Source organism: Camponotus floridanus, unplaced genomic scaffold (assembly GCF_003227725.1).
Source record: "Camponotus floridanus strain SB8 unplaced genomic scaffold, Cflo_v7.5 scaffold122, whole genome shotgun sequence".
Taxonomy (NCBI): domain Eukaryota; kingdom Metazoa; phylum Arthropoda; class Insecta; order Hymenoptera; family Formicidae; genus Camponotus; species Camponotus floridanus.
Genome location: NW_020229240.1, coordinates 93,372 through 114,954, shown reverse-complemented (window position 1 = coordinate 114,954; position 21,583 = coordinate 93,372).

Here is a 21,583-nt window from a genome sequence, read left to right as displayed (position 1 = left end):
TTGTTACCGATAACCAAGGAAAAATATATTTCGTTTACCAAAATTGTTGATCTTAAAGAAGAATCAAAAAATCAAATAAAATTACGTTTCATCGATTCATACAAATTTCTCGCATCGAATCTCGATAAATTGGCATCATTTTTGGTCAAAGATAAACTTAAAATTTTAAAATCGGAATTTCAAAATTTATCAACAGAAAATTTCAATTTGTTAACGCGAAAAGGTGTATTTCCGTACGAATACATCGATTCCGTCGACAGGTTGCATGATACGTGTTTACCACCGCGCGAATCGTTTTACAGTTCCTTGACCGGTGAAACTGTATCCGAGAGCGATTACGCGCACGTCGAGAACGTCTGGACACGATTCTCCATTCGGACGCTAGGCGAATATAGCGACTTGTACCTCAAAATTGATGTTTTGTTATTAGCCGACATTTTCGAAAACTTTTGAGATAAATGTATCGAAAGTTACGGACTCGACCCCGCGTATTATTATACTCTTCCCGGATACACGTGGGACGCCATGTTGAAGTATACAAAGATCACGTTCGAGTTGCTTACAGACATCGACATGGTTATGTTTATCGAACGTGGTATACGCGGCGGTCTGAGCCAATGTTCGGGTAGATACGCTCGCGCTAATAACAAGTACATGGAGTCGTACGATCCATCGAAACCATCATCGTACTTGATGTACTTTGATGTAAATAATTTGTACGGATGGGCAATGTGTCAACCGTTGCCCTATGCTGATTTTCGATGGGTCGACGATGTGTCAAATTTTGACGTATCATCCATCGCGCTAGATTCGCCTACGGGCTATATCCTCGAAGTGGACCTCGAGTATCCGCAACATCTTCACGATGCGCACACTGACCTACCGTTTTGCCCGACACGCGACAAACCACCTGGCAAGCGAGAATTCAAGCTGCTTGCAACGTTATACGAAGCGTTATAAGAAGCGTTATGTGATACACTACCGCAACCTACAGCAGTGTACGCGGCACGGCCTTCGTGTAACAAAAATACATCGAATTTTACAGTTTTCACAATCTCCCTGGCTTCAAAATTATATAGAATTAAATACACATTTCAGAACATTGGCTAAAAATGATTTAGAAAAAAATTTATACAAATTAATGAATAATGCCGTTTAGTAAAACGATGGAAAATGTGCGCAATCGTGTCGATGTAAAATTATTAACAAAGTGGGACGGACGATACGGCGCAGAGGCGATGATCGCGAAATTTCCACAGCAGAAGTGTTTTTTCGGAAAACTTAATCGCTGTGGAATTGCGTAAACTCGAGGTGAAATTCTACAAGCCGATTTCCGTGGATATGTGCATCCTCGACGTATCCAAGACATGTTTGTACGAATTTCATCACAAGTATATGGCGCCAATGTATCGCGACAAATGCCGGGTAATGTACACCGATACGGACAGTCTCATATATCACATCGAGTATGCGAATGTGTATGAGAATATGAAGCGTGACATTGTTAGATTCGATACGAGCGATTATGCGGTGGACAATGCGTACGGTATACCGCCTCTAAATAAAAAGGTGCCGGGTCTGATGAAGGACGAAAATAACGGTGCTATAATGACCGAATTCGTCGGGCTCGAGCAAAGATATACGCGTTACGAGTGAATGGGAAAAAGGATACGAAGAAAGTCAAAGGTGTCAAAAGCAACGTTGTCGCGAGAACGATAACGTTTGACGATTACACGCAGTGCTTGAACGAAGAGATTGAAATGACGCGTCAGCAGTCGTGTATACGATCTAAATTACACCAAGTATACACGATTCGCGAGACGAAAATTGCTCTGAGTCCGTACGACGACAAGCGGTATATCGTATCCGATACCACCGATACATTACCGTGGGGACATTATCGGATACCGTTGTAAAAAAAATGTATATTTCGTTTATTAATTGTATATATTTTGTACATTTTATATTATATATTTTGTACATTTTATATTATATATTTTAATAAATTTTATATATTTTATACGCATATTTTATGTTTCAATAAATGTTTACAATACATTATTTTTATGAATCCATTAGTTGTATGATTTATCCATTCCCAACCATTTCACGTAAACCTCGTCACCCTTTTTTTGTAAAATTTTTTCCACGAGATATACGTCGGGATTGGCGACGCGTTGTAACTCGTATTCATAGAATCCTCCAGCGACGGGATTTTCCCGCGAATCTTCGAGTATGAATGTCGCGGGATTAGTTTTCTGCACCTCGATAATCTTAAAAATTTCGGTCGTCCAATTTGGTGTGAAACCTTTTTCAAAGATGGTCTTGTATTTGCTCACGCGTACCGAAGCCTACTTTAAATTTTGTCGGAGCCGCAATTTTTACGTTGCTGTACACCGTATTTAAAAGTTTTTCGGCGATCGCTGGAGTGACGTCGACAGGTCTCATACCGATGGTGCGATATTTTCGCATATTGTACTCTGCAACGAGTTGAGATAGCTTGTCGATCTATTTGTAATTTCCATTCAACGTAAACATTTTCCACATATTGTTTTTTAAAGTACGATTGAATCGTTCCACGACCGAGGCTTTCATAACGGAATATGTCGAGTAATGATTAATGTTGTGTTTCTTCATGAGTTTCTGCACACTCGAGTTGTAAAATTCTTTTCCTCTGTCGGTTTGAAAATTTTTCGGACATCTTTTATCGTCTCCAATAATCTTTGCGATCGTTTCGGACATTTCGTTTCCGCTTTTACTCTTAAGCGGTACGGCCCACGCATACTTGCTCAACACATCGATAACCGTGAGTATGTATTTATGACCCTTGTTGAGTCGAGAGTACGAACGCATGTTCACCACGTCCGCCTGCCACAGATCATCGTATCCGCGTCCAATGACGCGTCTTCGTGGAAAACTTCTTCTCGTCGGAGCATGTAATTCCTCGACTAGTTGCCGCTTTTCGGAGATGTTTTTGTTCTCTCGTACGTTTGATCGAGGCATAATTAATATGCGATATTAGTATATCTCGCTTACTGTGTCGAATCAGATGTTGCATATCTCAACACATTCTTTATCTCATCCATCGCAGCGCCTCCACGTTTGTTTCGAGCGCGATAATTTTTTGCTCAATTTCTCCCTGTCGATCTCTCAAAAGTTTATCCACGTATCGTTTGTTGACGACGTCGGTATCAGCTTCCGGTTGCGCTACGCGTTGAATCTTGCGCGACCTTGCGTCAAAGCAGGTAGTAGTTTGGCAGAGAGCGTTATCGCGAACGTAATTTCTCAATAATCCATTCCATTCGTAGTACAAATTGTTCGACGTTCCCAATGATAATCCGAATTTATTTATCGACATTTCGGTACCGAGAACATTGACCGAATGACACGTATCGCCGACGCATAGTTTAATTTATAATAATGCCGGCCTCGCGAAGTTTTTCGATAATTGACAAGATTTCATTGTCGTGAGCATTGTTGCCGGTTCGACGCGAGGCGTCCAGCAATCGCAAACGATCCACCAATTCGTTGGGATCGTTCCAATGCACGTAATCGATCATGTTGTCGCTAAGCGTCATGGTGCGCGGCGCGTCTATACCTCTTTCCATCTTTCTATCGGGGAATAATGGTGCAATTATATATTTATACTTGTACCCTTTATTAGTTTTAATAGGATTATTAACTTTGTTGTCACGTTTATGCGCATTTGTTATATTTAATATACTTTGATATTTATGCAAATCGTCTCGAGTATATTTTTTATAATTGGGAAATTTTTGAAAAATCAAATCGTAGATTCCTTCGGTTCCCTTATATTTTATTCCATCGATAATTATATTATCTTCCTTGTCCACATCGAAACATTTATCACCGAGCATCATTCCTTCGTTGGTAAATTTAACACCGTAGACGTAATCCATGCTCTTATTTTTATCAACACTCATAATATCTCCTATATATTTTTGCGCCAGTGGATCTAAATGCTCTCGGAACGTTTTCTGACCTCCGGACGTTTCTAATTCGTGTCGGACCGATGTTACAAACGAATCGGGTGTGGTCTCATAAATTTCTTCGACGGATGTGGATGGTATTGTTTGATGCGGTTGTACTTTTATCGGAGTAGAAACAGTAGCCATATTAGAAAATTGCTTCCTTCGCTTCGATCGATTCGGTATCGAATATATCGGTGAATCGTTTATCGGCATATTTCAGCATCCGTGCTCGCTTTATTCCTTGGTTGGACTCTTTTATTTTTTCCTCGTGTTTCTCTTCAAACATCAATCAACGGTTCGATTTTCGACGCATCAGATTCCACAGTATTTTCGACAAGCTGTTTTAAAGGCTCGGTAATCGGTTTAAATTGCCTTTCCAATATGATATCTTCCTCCATTTTACCAATTTTCAAAGCGCGATACTTTTTGCGAATCGATTCGCTCGTTTTTGCAATCTCTGTCACAATCTTTTCACGATCGTCGTTCATGCTCGATCGATGTGTCGATGATGATTGATCGCTTTATGATATCGCGAAATCAATTAAATCCCCTTCTATATCGTCCATTGATCAACGTACTATCTTTATCAATGACTACGAAGCCATATTTGCGTTGCCAACATTTCTGACACAATGCATGGAAATCATCGTAAGACATATCGGTATTCACGTGATCGTTGTACACATGTTTCAAGTTTATGCCGTCTTGTTTAAACAGGATCAGCAGGTTCGCGTTGTCGCGTATAAGATGCTTAAGTATCTTGGCGTACGTCTGACAAAGATAGAAACAGTCAACGCTCGAGTGTCGACCCATTGCAAAGTACTCTCTTATCGTATCCTGCTTGTCGCATGCCACATCATCAAAGATAAAGATGGAATTCGGAAGCGCCTCACTCGGTGGAATGACATCGCTGTTATTAGAGAATGTAAAGTAGCCGATTTCATCGATCGGCGTCAACAAATTCTCCAGATATTGATATACAGGGTGACCCATTTTAACTCAGGCAGCCAAATAACTTGAAAAATAAGCACACTACGAAAAAATGGTTAGAATCAAAATTTCGTCATTTCGAGGGGGACGTACAATGACGTTAAAATCAACCCCCCCACCCCTCCCCCTGGGCGGTGAGGGGGGGCAAGTTTGAAATCTTAAATGGAACCCCCTATTTTTCATTGCATATTCTTGTAGCTTATCTCGAGAGCTTTCCAAAACACTATAATTAAGTACCTTTTTATTGGGTGTGTTTTCGGGTCGCATCGCTACAGTAGCGCTACAGCTTTTTTGCTACAATTGTAGCGGTAAAATTGGTTGAAATTGAGTATAGCGCTACATTTGTAGCGCTATACTCAATTAGCATTACTATTGAACTGCGTAATGCTATTTTATGTAGCCTCAAAATTAAATTTATTGTAAAAGTCCTGCTCGTAATATGGAAAATTGATATGAAAAATTTAATTAATATGGAAAATATAGAAGATTTCCTCATAAATGAAATTTTCCTTGAGGATGATTCCTCAGATGATGATGGCGAAGAAGAAGAATTTATAAGGTTCTTTTTACATAATTTACAAGGTAAGAAAAATGTATAGATAATAAGAAAAATATATAGATAATTTTGTAACAATAATTGAGATAATCTTTAAAAAATAACAAGTTCGATCTTATATCTAAAAAATTAAAAAGAAAATCTTGTATCTATTTTTTAGAAGAAGAAAACAACAATAATCTGATTGCTTTAGAAGTGGGAAATGTAATATTACATGAAATATTTTATCCTGAAAGGGAAAATAATGAAGTGATAAACTTAAATTATGTTGAAGAAATAATACCACGTTATAATGATGATCTATTCCATACGCATTTTAGAATGCATCGAAGAACATATATCGTAAATATTGATTTATATTTAATCATAATAGTAAATAATATTTAGTATTTAAATTTATGTATAATTAACTATTTTTCCAGGAATTGGAAAATATAGTTGGACCTCTGATTATACAGAGAGAAAATGATATATCATTATCAAAAAAACTATTATTAACATTATGGATTATAGCTACTCCAGAAAGTTTTCGATCTGTTGCAGATAGATTTGGTCTTTCTAAATGTGTAACTTGGAAGGCCTTTAAAGAAGTGGTTTGGGTGTTAAAGAGAATAATGCCATGCTTTATAAGATGGTCAAACGATGTAGAATGTGTAGAAAGTGAAAGGGCATGTATTTTGTACTTTCCAATTTACAGAATATTATGAATGCTTGCTGCTCTAACGATTTTAATTATTCCAAGTTTACTTATTTTTTTAAATCTTAATTTATCTTGTAATATTTCGTATCTATCAGATCATAAATACTTCAATATTTTTTAAATTCAATTATCGATTTCAGATTTTTCGAATGCGATCAAGAGGATTTCCAGGTGTTGTAGGGGCTATTGATGGCTGTCATATCCCAATTAAACAACCGCCTGGAAATGCAAATGATTATTACAATCGTAAAGAATTTCATTCTATTATTTTGCAAGGTAAAATTTATGTACTTTTTTGTCAAGCATTTTTGCAATGATTATATTTCATTATAGGTGTTTGCGATCACACTGGAAAATTCATCGACTGTTTAATCGGTCGGCCAGGACGTGCACATGATGCGGCAGTTTTTCGAAGCAGTAATATTTATGGCAGACTGATAGATGAAGCAAATCCTTTGTTACCTTCTCAACGACACATTATAGGTGATTCCGCATATCCATTGCTCAAAAATGTGATGACTCCATTTCAAGACAATGGAAATTTAACCCCAGAAAAGTCTATGTATAATACTACACTTTCCTCAATACGATCGATAATAGAACGTGCCTATGGATTGCTGAAAGGAAAGTGGCGAAGATTAAAATATCTTGATGTGAAAAGTATTGATATGGCAAATCATATTATTGCTGCCGCATGTACTCTTCACAATTTTCTTATATTACATAACGAAATCGAAATAAGAGAGAATGTGAACATTGACATTAATATAAATATTGAGCACGTAGATTATAACAGTGATGAAAATGATAATGATTTTCAAAATGAGAATGGACAAATGAAAAGACAAGAAATTGCGAATAGATTGCTTCAACTGAAAAGACAAGAAATTGCGAATAGATTGCTTTAACTTAATTTAATTAATTTTTTTTATAAATGTATCAATATAAATTTAAACTCAGAAAAATAAGTTTTATTTTTATATCTTAATCTATAATCTTATAATATCTAATCTTTACAATATCCAATATATATTATATTTTTAGAATAAAGAGTATTTTTACTTGTGCAAAAAGATAAATTATGCAAAAATTGTAATTTCTAAAAAAATAATATAAAATTAAATTAAATAACAACAAGTTTTAATTGTTTGATGGATTTATTTTCTTATTTATATAAAGTTATTTATATAAGATGTATCATTTACATAAGATATATTATTTAAGATATATTACATAAGATATATTATAGATTTATCATTTTATATTATTTCAGATGTATTATTTTTAGATTTTATAAGCATCTCCAACATTTTATTCCTTTTCTCCAAAATATCGTTTCTTTCTTTAATTAATTTATTTCTTTCTTGTAGTGCTATTGTAACTTCTTCTATTTGTTTTGTAATTAAGTCTTTTGAACCTTGATTTTTTTCGATATTTTGCAATATATTAATTTTCTTTGATTCCAGTTCAATTATTTTATTTCTTTGGTTACATAATTTTCTTTTATTTAATGATATGTCTTCATTTGAATCTCTCGTCGAAGCATCACGAAAAGTTGAATCTCTCGTCGAAGCATCATGAAAAGTTGAATCTCTCGTCGAAGTATCATGAAAAGTTGAATCTCTCGTCGAAGCATCATGAAAAGTTGAATCAGTATTAGAAGTAGAAGAATATTCATCAAGCATATTTGATGATCCCTCCATGCTACTTTCTATATCACTGTCCGAAACACGATCCGACGCGTCATAAGATGATGAAACAAAATCAATATAATTTGACAAACATTTACATAATTTATTAATATCATTAAAGTGTTGAAAAGATAATGTTAAATTTGGTAATGAAAACCTGTGCTTAGAAAGATCTATAGCTTCATAAAAAGGATTTTCGTGAAAAGGTCCACTCTCCATAGATGATATTCCTTTTTCAAAATTTACAGACTTGTCTGCATTAAAAATTTCGTCCATCTCACTATAAAACTCCCAGTCTTCACGGCCTCTTCCAGTTTTCTTTTTATTATTTTTTATTCGCTTGTAAGTAGATTTCATATTTCGTATTTTTCTATCAATGCTATGAGCATTAAGTTTGAGATATCCCAGTTCCTTCATTTCAGTTTCCATCTCCTTCCAAAGGCGACTTTTTTTAATTTTTGGATTGCGGAATTTTGGAAGTAACTCCTGATACTTTGATAACAAAAATTTTGTTGATTTGCGGTCCCATAGTACTTTTGATTCTGAAACATAGAACATATTATAATTATAACGATTAATTTAACAATAATGATTAATTTAACAATTTTAAATTTTACTTACCGCTATCACTACCATCACCGCAGTTGGTCTCATCACTATTAAATTTAGCTGCATCTAATTTTGCAAAATATTGCACGCAATAAGTTTCATCTGAAAATAGCATTATGCGACCGTAAATCAACAAAATTTTTGTTATTAAAATATCGAAAGTTGCTTCCAAAAATAAATATTTTATCAAAATGTTATATTTTTTACTTTGTATATATTTCTTATAATTAATTTTGCTTACCTGTTTGTATTTTTAAGTGAATTTCATATGACTCAGTCACTTCATATTCTTTTCCATTGTGATTATATATCATAGTTGAAATATCCTTGTTGATATCCATTATTTTTTTAGTATCTAACGTGATATGAATTGTCGCATGAGCATTTATCAAAAATAGCGATCGCTACAATTGTAGCAGAAAGTCCTTCTTCTTCTTCTTTAGGTTTAAATGGCCACCTCCGAAAAATGATCGTGAGATTCAGGCCAAAGCAGAAAGTCCTGAAACGTACTTTTGTAGTGCTACTATAGCGCTTTAATAACATGAAACACGCTTATATAGCGCTACAGTAGCGCTACAGTAGCGCTACTGTAGCGATGCGACCCCGAAACACACCCATTAAGTACTTTTTGAGTTATAAGGCTTGAAATAATTTCTTAATTTTATTTTTTTATTTTATTTTTTATTTTTTTTACATAAACCATAAAATATCTAGTAAACCATTCATTTTTCGATTATCTTACCTTCATACTTTTATGTACAAAATAATGAGAGGAATCAATTGGTGTAAAGAAAACACATAGTTGTTTCTAAGAAAAAATATGTAATTTGCAATTAACAATTCCATATTTTTTCTTAAAAACAATTGTATGTTTTCTTTACACCAATTGATTCCTCTCATTATTTTGTACATAAAAGTATGAAGGTAAGATAATCGAAAAATGAATGGTTTACTAGATATTTTATGGTTTATGTAAAATTAAAAAATTATTTCAAGCCTTATAACTCAAAAAGTACTTAATAAAAAGGTACTTAATTATAGTGTTTTGGAAAGCTCTCGAGATAAGCTACAAGAATATGCAATGAAAAATAGGGGGTTCCATTTAAGATTTCAAACTAGCCCCCCCTCACCGCCCAAGGGGAGGGGTGGGGGGGCTGATTTTAACGTCATTGTACCCCTCGAAATGACGAAATTTTGATTCTAACCATTTTTTCGTAGTGTGCTTATTTTTCGAGTTATTTGGCTGCCTAAGTTAAAATGGGTCACCCTGTATATAAGTATTTGTATTTCGGCTGTTGAAGCGATTTCGAGTATACGTACACGTTCTCGAAATGTACACCGTGCGGACTTTCTATCAAACTAATCAACACGTTTGTCTTACCACAATTTGAAGGGCCGCAAACGATATTGCGTATAGTAGTCGGCAGCATGTTTCCATGCTTGCGTACTTTTTTCTCTGATATTAGTCTATCATCGAAATTTGATACTTTGATTACCCGCGCTTGTCGCACGAACCGCATGTTATCTCTTTTGAATCAATTTTGCGAATGATCGCGAGGGGGAGACCTATTTATAGAAGTGTCTCGACTCGAAACCGGTCAGTATCAAAAATGTTTCTCCTTCTGTCGGATGAGAGAGACATTCTCGGGCTTACCGCCAAACAACTGCAGTATATCCCAAAGATTTTATTACTTCAAAATTTTGGCGATTACGTGGAACGATTGTGAGACAAGCTTCCAGAATATATAAAGGCTGATCCGGAGGTTCGACAATATCGTTCGTGCATGTGACATTATAACCAGCCGTGGCAGCGAACGCACATTGACAGTCCACCACCGTTGATACGAATGTCAGCGAGAATCGTAAGAGGTAGCGGTCTCTTAAATCGTGCGATAAACGCGCTTCCCATCGAATTACATATTCCCGGTTATCAGTTTTGCGGGCCGGGAACTCGATTAGAGAAACGATTGGCTAGAGGTGATCGAGGCATCAATCCATTGGACGCGGCGTGTCGTGAACATGACATTGCTTACGCGCGAAGCAACGATCTCGACCAACGTCACATCGCTGATCGCATACTAGCTGCAAGAGCGCAAGAACGCATTACCGCGAGGGATTCGACTCTCGGTGAAAGAGCAGCCGCTACGACTGTTTGGGCGGCAATGAAGGCAAAGACAAAACTCGGCATGGGGATGAAAAAGTCATCGACGACAAAGAGGAGGAAGAAACGAATACTTCCAGTAGCGAAACGTGGTGGTATTTTACCACTTTTACCGTTGTTGGGAGTTGTCGGTTCATTGGCCGGCGGTGCGGCGGGAATCGCAAAGGCGGTAAACGATAGCAAGACTGCGCAACGTCAGCTGGAAGAGATGCAGCGTCACAATCGCGCTATGGAAGGTCGCGGACTTTATCTCGCTCCGTACAAGCGTGGACAGAGATTCTCAACAAAGTCTAAGAGAAAAAAAAACGTCGAAAAAACATTAAAAATGCCTACAGGTGCGACAACTAACGTGCAATTGGAACAATTTGCGAAACGTATGTGTATACCTTTCTTTAGAGGTGTTTTCATGCGCAATAATTTACCGATAAGCGGCGTACGACGAAACGAGAGCGGTATCGTCAATTTGGATGACGTTGATGGTCCCAGTACTCATTGGGTAGCGTACGCAAAGAGGGACGATCGTGTCGTATATTTCGACAGTTTTGGAAATCTTCGACCGCCCAAGGAACTTGTACGACATTTCGGACGAGTGAAAATTGAATACAATTACACATCTTATCAAAGTTATAATCAGAGTATCTGTGGACAGTTGTGTTTAAAATTTCTTCAAACAATCAATTTAAAGCCTGACAATCCATCGTCATGACTCAGTATTCGTTCGACATGTCACTGACACTTACGTTGACTGGCAGAAGCAGCGTTCTCGCTGTAAGCTATTTCCCCGCTAGATTTGACCGATGCCGATTACGAGCTCGGATTAACGGATTTTGAAACTTATCACACAATTCCGAACGTAAATTTTTCGAATAATAAATTTTATTTTAGCAACGACGACAAGGAAATTACGATTCCCGAAGGATCGTACGAATTGCATACCATAAATGATTATCTCAAACGCGCAATTTTGCGAGATGAACATCTTTCCAGAGATGGTGAAAACGATTATGATGAAGAATATCCAATAGCACTCCGCGCCAATCACAGTACGCTAAAGAGTGAAATCAAATGCGCCTACAGAATAAACTTTACCAAACCCGACAATGTAGGATCCTTGCTTGGATTCTCGTCGAATCGTATATTGCAACCTCGCAAGTGGTATGAATCAGACGAACCTGTTAATATTATAAACGTAAATATTATTCGTATAGAATGCAACGTGACTACTGGTGCGTACAGCAACGGCATGCGCGTACACACGATGAATTTTCACCGAGCGTACCGCCAGGATATAAGATATCGGAAACGCCGGCACAGATCATTTATCTGCCGATCGTTGTACGGAGCATTACGGATTTAACGATACGTATTGTGGATCAAAGAGGTCGATTGCTCGATTTTCGAGGAGAGGAAATTACCATAAGATTGCATATACGGCGGCGACAAACATAGTATGCTTGTACTGAACGAAACGGAGCACGCGAGAGACAATACTTTTACGCGGAACAATACTATTGCAGTAAGGGGAGCAGTATCGGGTGACAATAATAAGATTGCCGTTAAAAAGAAGCTGAGCGCGTTGAATCGTGAATTTTTGAAATCATTGGGATTCATCGTACGAAAAGAATGATTGATGTTTTGAATATCGGAGGTGAGCCAGTCTTTGATGATCGCATCGTCAAGATTGAGACTCATACGTACAATCCGTACGCCAATACGACGCTTGGATACAGCGACGAGATACGAATACCTATACAACATCAGGATTTATACACGTTACCGTGCGAAAGCTTTCTTTACATCGAGGGAAGATTTAATGTGCGTAAAGCGAATGATGAAATGAAGGTTGTATTGGGAAACAATTGCGTCGCATTCATGTTTGATGAGCTTCGATACGAACTCGACGGAGTAGAGATTGATCGCAACAGAAATGTTGGAATAACATCGACGCTAAAAATTATGTCTCTCTAACGCACCAGAAAAGTATAAACTTGAAGAATGCATCGTGGGATTTGACGTACAACGGTGACAAAAATTATTTCAACTTTTGCGTGCCGCTCAACATGTTGCTGGGATTTTGCGAAGATTATAAACGCGTTGTGATTAACGCTCGTCACGAATTGATTTTGATACGTTCGCGCAACGATAATAATTGTCTATTCGGACATCCGTCGTCGGAAGCTGAGATTGAATTACTCAAGATACAGTGGCGTATGCCTCATGTAATATTGAACGAGATTAATAAATTATCAATGTTACGAATGTTGGAAAGCGGACGATATTTGAACATGAGTTTCCGATCTTGGAATCTATACGAATTTCCTCTGTTAAATAGCACGACCAAACATTCGTGGACCGTGAAAGCTGCCTCCCAGCTAGAGAAACCGCGATACGTGATCTTTGCACTGCAAACTGGTAAAAAGAATTCGGTGTCACAAGATGTTACATTGTTCGATAACTGCAAATTGACCAACGTTAAACTCTATTTAAACTCGGAATTTTATCCCTACGATGATTTAAATTTAGATTTTGAAAAAAATAGATTCGCCGTCCTATTCGACATGTACTCTCGTTTTCGCAAATCTTATTACGGATGCGATAATAGCACCGCGCTATTAACCATTCCAAAATTTCTACATTGCGGTCCTCTAGCGGTCATTGATTGCTCGCGACAAAACGAGTCTGTCAAAACTGCTACCGTGGATGTGAGAATAGAGTTTGAGTGCAGGGAAAATATACCTGCGAATACTACCGCCTATTGTCTCATCTTGCACGATCGGGTTGTCGAATATAATCCATTGACTAATGTAGTCCGCAAAATTACATAGGTCAGCAAATATTCCCTCCATTGCACATGAAGAAAAATATAAAAGATTGAGATGTTTGACGATCGATATCAGTCTGCGATCGGATCTTATCATCATGGCTGCGCCAACGTTTGTGGATCTGCAAGGATTTATCGTTGGGAAAAATTTTGTCGTGAAGGAAGCTGCGGTTTTGAGAAATGGATCCGTACTTTCTCATTACATTTTTACATGCCCGGTACCATGGTACATGCTCACAAAATCTGAGAGATGCCAGGTTTTATGGCTGATTAAAAACCACCATGGATTATCGTGGAATGATGGACACGTTTCATATTGGAATTCGAAACGTTTAATCACGACGGCGGTGATGGATGCAACGGAGGAGGATGATGCGTCACCTCTCGTGTACGTTAAAGGCCATGAAAAACGGCAATGGTTGGCCGATATACTGGACGATGATGCGAGAAACGATGTGATTATCGAAACTTTGGATGCAGACTATGAGGAAGTAGCTTCTTTAAATAAGTTAGATGTTAAGAATACTATGCGTTGTGAAAATCATGTAAAAAATTGCGCTCTAGAAAATGTATTTAAAATTTATAATTGTTGGTTGAAACATCATGATGATGATTCTTCGAATCCATACTTATAATAAATTGATGATGCGATATATTTTTATCGTCTTTCTTATTCTCTCCTTTTTTTCCTCATCCCTATCTATGCATGTGCGCAGTATCGTGTTTCCATACGTGACACAGCTGCCACATATATTGTATTTCGATACTACATTGTAATACATTGAAATATTTGTTTGATAAGTGAATATAGTTTTGCGTTCAATTACTGTTCGTTTCCGTTTGATGACCGTTCAATTACCGTACATTTTCGTTCGATGAGCATTCAATTACCGTTCGTTTCCGTTCGATGACCGTTCAATTACCGTTCGACGAGCGTTCGAAGAGCGTTCAATTACCGTTCATTTCCGTTCGAAAAGCGTTCACTTACCGTTTGATGATCGTTCAATTACCGTTCGATGAGCATTCAATTACCGTTCGATAACCGTTCAATTACCGTTCATTTCCGTTCGAAGAGCGTTCAATTACCGTTCGTTTCCGTTCGAAGAGCGTTCATTTCCGTTCGAAAAGCGTTCAATTACCGTTCATTTCCGTTCGAAGACCGTTCGATGACCGTTTGACGAACGTTCGATGAGCGTTCATTTTCGTTCGATGACCGTTCAATTACCGTTCGTTTTTCGTTCAAAGAGCGTTCAATTACCGTTCGACGAGCGTTCGACGATCGTTCGTTTCCGTTCAAAGAGCGTTCAATTACCGTTCGTTTCCGTTCAAAGAGCGTTCATTACCGTTCGACGGTCGTTTAATTACCGTTCGTTTTCGTTTGATCGGTTGATGCATTACATTATATCGTGCTAATTTGCATGGGAAGATGAATAGTTTTGTCTTACGACATGTTTTTGGCAAAGCGATAATGATACGTCCCTATTCTAAAGTTTCGTACCGAGAAGTTTGTCTGCTCGCAAAATCGCGATATTAATATTATATTATATTATACCACGCTGAGTTGCATGGGACCGGGTGTACTTTTGTCTTACGACGCGTTTCTGGCATGGTGATAATGCAGCATCTCTACTATAAAACCTCGTGCCGGGACCTCGTTGCCGCTTCATAAAGTTCTAACTGGTGCGCGAGTAAAGTGAACAAGCAAATACATATTATAAAAAAATGGAATACATTTACAAAAATTGCCCGGGGTGGAAGCAGGCTTTTTCGGACCTGCTTGCGGTCCTGTTGGTTAAACTGGCCTTCCATTGGAACGTGAGTATTGATTTTGCGAATATTTTATAAATTATTTTATATATTTATATTTATATTACTTATATTTTTTTATTTTCTAGTCCCTATCTGAAGTTGAAATACCGGGGTTCATAAATATAGAACATCGACAATGGGTGCGGGCAGAGCGGCGGGGGAGACGATATGATCTCTCCTTCACGTGGGGCGACGCCCCGGAGAGTCCTCCAGATGAGGAGGACGTTTTCGACCTTCGGCGGCTCTTCGGGGAAGAGCCCTATATGGAGGAGATTTGGGTGCCCAGGGAGATTCGGGCACCCAATGATGTACAGAATGGGGAGCACAGATGTAAGTATTTTAATAAATATTGTAACTATAGTTTTTATATTAACGCGCATCTTTTTTTCTGTTACAGGAGAGGCCATCTCCCTAATCCAGCTCCCCTGACCCCCGCACCCCCGCACCCCCAAATTATATTTTATATTTTATTATTATATTATATTATTATTATTTTATTTTATTTTATTGTATTAATCATAATTTAAGCACAACACACACACACACACACACACAATTGTAAATACACATTTTTAATAAAATTTATACTTTATATTTTCATTAAAAAAACAATCTAATTATTTATGCGCCTCTCCATGCGTTCCCATCCTTGCGTCTCTCTTGCGTCTCTTTCGCGCTAGTTTTAAATATTGTTATCTTTATCATACTCGTTAGTTGTAAGTCTCGCGATATTATCGTTCTCTCTCCCACGCGCTAGTTGTAAGTCTTCGCGCTATCGTTCTCTCTTTCGCGCGCGCACTAATTGTAAGTCTCGCGATATTATCGTTCTCTCTCTTGTACACGTCGTCTTGGCGCTATCGTTCTCTCTTTCATATGCGTCTCTCTCACTCACGTTATTCTTGCGATATTGTTCTCTCTCGCACGCGTTGTTATTCTCGATATTATCGTTCTCTCTCTCTCTTTCGCTTAGAATATACTCGTTGTTCACTTACCTTTGCGTCGTCCTTGTCTCACGTTAACGCCATCTTTGTCGCACTCGTAGCACTGTCCTCTTCACACATACTTTGCACTGTCCTTTTCCCATACGTTGCGCTGTCCTTCTCACACACCGTTTTCTTTCCGCTGATCCCCTTTCACCGCGCGGACCCCCTCGCCCATCGGTCGCGCCGCGGATCCCCTTTCACTGCGCGGACCCCCTCGCCCATCGCTCGTGCCGCGGATCCCCCTTCACTGCGCGGACCCCCTTGTCCATCGGTCGCGCCGCGGATCCCCCTTCACCGCGTGGACCCCCTCGTCCACGGCTCGCGCCGCGGATCCCCCTTCACCTCGCGGACCCCCTCGTCCATCGGTCGCGCCGCGGTTTTCCCTTCCCCGCGGGTGACGTCGCCCAACGCGCGCCGCGGTTCCTCCTTCCCCGCGCGTGACGTCACTCCCCCGCACCGCGGTTCCGCTCGCGCCTCACCCCCCCCTGAGAGGTCCTGGGTTAGAACTCTCCTATAACATCTATTTACGTGTATCGCAGAGTTCTACCCGCGTTATCCTCGGGCGGGAGAATCTCGCAGCGCGTGAGCGGCGAGAAATATCGAACTTCCGGTTGGGGATAATCGAACGAGTAGAATTTCCAACCCTCCGGATACGGATAATCCTTCGGGTACTTAGACCTCGAGTACTTCGCGTCAAACCACCTGTCTAGTTTAACATTGTAAACGAAGGCTCTGCGACTCTCGGCCAGAGCCGTCTCGACCCACAACTCCTCGCGCCGACTGTGCGTTTGAACGGCTCTTCTCAGATGATACGTCGCGACGTTCCATCGCGCGCTCTCCTTCAACTCGATGTCGTCGTCACCTATCGGGCGCGCCAACTCTTCTTCCTTATCCGCCGCCCTACCGTCGACGGTAGAGACGACTCTGGTGAAACTCGCGCGGCTCATACGCGCGCCTCGTCGTTCGCGAACTTATCTTCCCGAGAAATGATCGGATAAACCGATCGCGACCATCCGCGAGGCGTGTGCGCGCCTCGAAACGACCGTCGCGTCTTTATACTCGCTCGTTCGAGCGACGACGACGACGTCGCGCGAGCGGGAAAAAATTTCTCCGCGGTCGCGCGGTTTTCGCCTTCGGAAACGACGAATCCGTCGAAATACCGCGTTCGACCGGATTCGGCGCGCGATATCGCGCGCGTCTCTTGCCGCTGCGCGTCCGAGAGAAAGGAACGACGACGGAAGTGTCGCCGCAAATATCCCTCGCGCGCGCGCGAGTAAATCCTAACGGAATCTCGCTCCTCTCTCGTTATCGCGCTTAAAAGGAGAGATAAGAGGTGAGTCCAAGAACGCGCGCGCGCGACGACCGCGATATCGCGCGAAGACGCGACGAGGCCGATCGACGCGCTCTCCGTCGACCCTCGAGAACGAAGGATCGACGACCTCCGTCGACGACCTCCGTCGACGAGAGAGAGACGCCTCTAGCCGCGACGTATTCTCCCGATACATCGTACGCTCGTTTACGAAACATTTAGCGCGCACATTTAAGTTAAAATTCGAGCGGCGCGCACGCACGCGCGGCGAACTGACGTCCGACGTCTAAAACGAGACGAGACGAGAAACACCGCCGCGCTTCGCGTGCTCTCCCGATACATCGCGCGCCTTTTTCCAAACGGAAAGAAAAAATATTCGAATTTACATTCGAGCGACGCGTAAGACGCGATGGAAACGCCCGAGGCCGCTTGTCGCTCCCTCCTCGGCGCGTTAAAACGAGCCTGCGGAGGCGCATATATATTATATAAATATTACATTAATATTACATTAATATTATTTAAATATTATATAAATCGTGCGTCGCACAAATCGCATATTTTATATTAGATCTCTTCCAGGCCTACGTCCGCTCTGCAGTCAACGGCGACTCTATCTCCGTCTCGCGCGCGACGCGCCCGACGGGGCGATCGTCGCTTATCGCGAGCGCCTAGCGCGCCGCGTCCAGAGACGCTCCCGACACGCCGTATCCAGGGATGCGCGTGCGCCGTAACCAGGGACGCGCGCGCTCTCTCTCCCTCTCCCACGCTCTCGCGTCGAAACCCTCTCCCGCCCGCTCACCTCTCCCCGAGCCACCACATCGCCCTCCCCCTCCGCGTGACGTCACGACCCTCCGTTTACCCACCCGACGGCAAGCGGCTCCCCTCGCCCTACCTACCCCCCTGCTCGCCACCCCGCCGTCACCATGCACCTCAGATATCATTCCATCTCTCTCGCTCTACGAGACCTCTCTCTCGCACCAATGGAAAAAGTGAGTTAGAAACGGCCTATTCTCCCTACTAATTCTAGTTTGTACGTTGTATAGGCGTGCGTTATTCGGATTAAAAGCATTCATTTCTAGTTAGTTCAGTAGTTCGCATCATCGTATGCTATCTTTAAAAAAAGCGTTTATTTCCCGTTTGTACATCGCATAGGCGTGCGCTCTCCGTAAAAGAAGCGTTTATTCCTAGTTAGTTCAGTAGTTCACATCATAGCATGCTATCTTGAAAAAAAGGTTTAAATTCTCGTTTGTACGTCGTATAGGCGTGCGTTATTCGAAAAAAAGCATTCATTTCTAGATACTACAGTAGTTCGCATCATCGTATGCTATCTTGAAAAAAAGCGTTTATTTCTCGTTTGTACGTCGTATAGGCCTGCTTTATTCGGAAAAAAGCACTTATTTCTAGTTAGTTCAGTAGTTCGCATCATCGCATGCTATCTTGAAATAAGCGGTTATTTCTCATTTGTACGTCGTATAAGCGAGCGTTATTCGTATAGAAAGCATTTATTTCTAGTTACTTCAGTAGTTCGCATTATCGCATGCTGTCTTGAAAAAAAGCGTTTAATTCTCGTTTATAGATCGTATAGGCTTGCGTTATTCGGAAAGAAAGCATTTATTACTAGTTAGTTCAGTTGTTCGCATCATCGCATGCTATTTTGAAAAAAGCGTTTAATTCTAGCTTGTACGTCGTATAAGCGAGCGTTATTCGTATAGAAAGCATTTATTTCTAGTTACTTCAGTAGTTCGCATTATCGCATGCTGTCTTGAAAAAAAGCGTTTAATTCAAGTTAGTACGTCGTATAGGCGTGCTTTGTTCGGAAAAAAAACATTTATTTCTAGTTAGTTCAGTAGTTCGCATCATCGCATGCTATTTTGAAAAAAACCGTTTAATTCTAGTTTGTACGTTGTATAGGCGTGCGTTATTCGGATTAAAAGCATTCATTTCTAGTTAGTTCAGTAGTTCGCATCATCGCATGCTATTTTGAAAAAAAGCGTTTAATTCTAGCTTGTACGTCGTATAGGCATGCGTTATTCGGATTAAAAGCATTCATTTCTAGTTAGTTCAGTAGTTCGCATGCTATCATCGCATGCTATCTTGAAAAGAAACGTTTAATTCAAGTTAGTACGTCGTATAGGCGTGCTTTGTTCGGAAAAAAAACATTTATTTCTAGTTAGTTCAGTAGTTCGCATCATCGCATGCTATTTTGAAAAAAACCGTTTAATTCTAGTTTGTACGTTGTATAGGCGTGCGTTATTCGGATTAAAAGCATTCATTTCTACTTAGTACATTAGTTCGCATCATCGCATGCTATCTTGAAAAAAAGGTTTAAATTCTCGTTTGTACGTCGTATAGGCGTGCGTTATTCGAAAAAAAGCATTCATTTCTAGATACTACAGTAGTTCGCATCATCGCATGCTATCTTGAAAAAAAGCGTTTATTTCTCGTTTGTACGTCGTATAGGCCTGCTTTATTCGGAAAAAAGCACTTATTTCTAGTTAGTTCAGTAGTTCGCATCATCGCATGCTATCTTGAAATAAGCGGTTATTTCTCATTTGTACGTCGTATAAGCGAGCGTTATTCGTATAGAAAGCATTTATTTCTAGTTACTTCAGTAGTTCGCATTATCGCATGCTGTCTTGAAAAAAAGCGTTTAATTCTCGTTTATAGGTCGTATAGGCTTGCGTTATTCGGAAAGAAAGCATTTATTACTAGTTAGTTCAGTTGTTCGCATCATCGCATGCTATCTTGAAAAAAGCGTTTAATTCTAGCTTGTACGTCGTATAGGCATGCGTTATTCGGATTAAAAGCATTCATTTCTAGTTAGTTCAGTAGTTCGCATGCTATCATCGCATGCTATCTTGAAAAGAAACGTTTAATTCAAATTAGTACGTCGTATAGGCGTGCTTTGTTCGGAAAAAAAACATTTATTTCTAGTTAGTTCAGTAGTTCGCATCATCGCATGCTATTTTGAAAAAAACCGTTTAATTCTAGTTTGTACGTTGTATAGGCGTGCGTTATTCGGATTAAAAGCATTCATTTCTAGTTAGTTCAGTAGTTCGCATCATCGCATGCTATTTTGAAAAAAAGCGTTTAATTCTAGCTTGTACGTCGTATAGGCATGCGTTATTCGGATTAAAAGCATTCATTTCTAGTTAGTTCAGTAGTTCGCATGCTATCATCGCATGCTATCTTGAAAAGAAGCGTTTAATTCAAGTTAGTACGCCGGTTTTGGGAGATCGAAGAAGTTCCCCGTCAAACTTTGCTCACGCCGGAAGAGCAACAATGCGAATATTATTTTATCTCAATTTATTCGCGTGATTCTGACGGGAGGTATGTTGTTCGCTTCCCATTTAAAAAGAGACCTCCGATCGAAATCGGCGATTTCCTATAATCTTGCGAAGCGACTAACGCCGCTTGAAGCCTGGAGCACATAAAAAAACTTAGACAGTAAACTTAAGACTTAAACGAATCGACCAATCGCAGTGGCTGCCTTATTGCTCGACTGTGATTGGTGGATTCATTTAAGTCTTAAGTTTACTGTCTAAGTTTTTTTATGTGCTCCAGGCTTTAGAGCTCTAGTAGAGCCTTAGGGCCATAGACTTATAGAATAGACTACCTATATGAAGCTAGCCGATCGAAATTATTAAATATGATCATTTTTAATTTTTCTGAATATATTTCGTTTGTAAATCGTTCGTGATTGATTGTGAGTCTGTTTTTAACGTTTGTGACAAATTAGATTTTTTGTAATTAACAATTTAATTTTAAGCATGATGTTAGCCGACACATTTTAGTAATAAACTGATTTTCTAATAACTGATAACTGTAATTGATAGGAAATCGTTTGTGATTTATAAATATATCAATATAATTGTTTGTGAGTTAATAATTTCTTAATTATTTGCAATAAATAATTTTATAATCGTAGTGCGCATGCGCAAAGTACTCAGGGCTCTAACCAA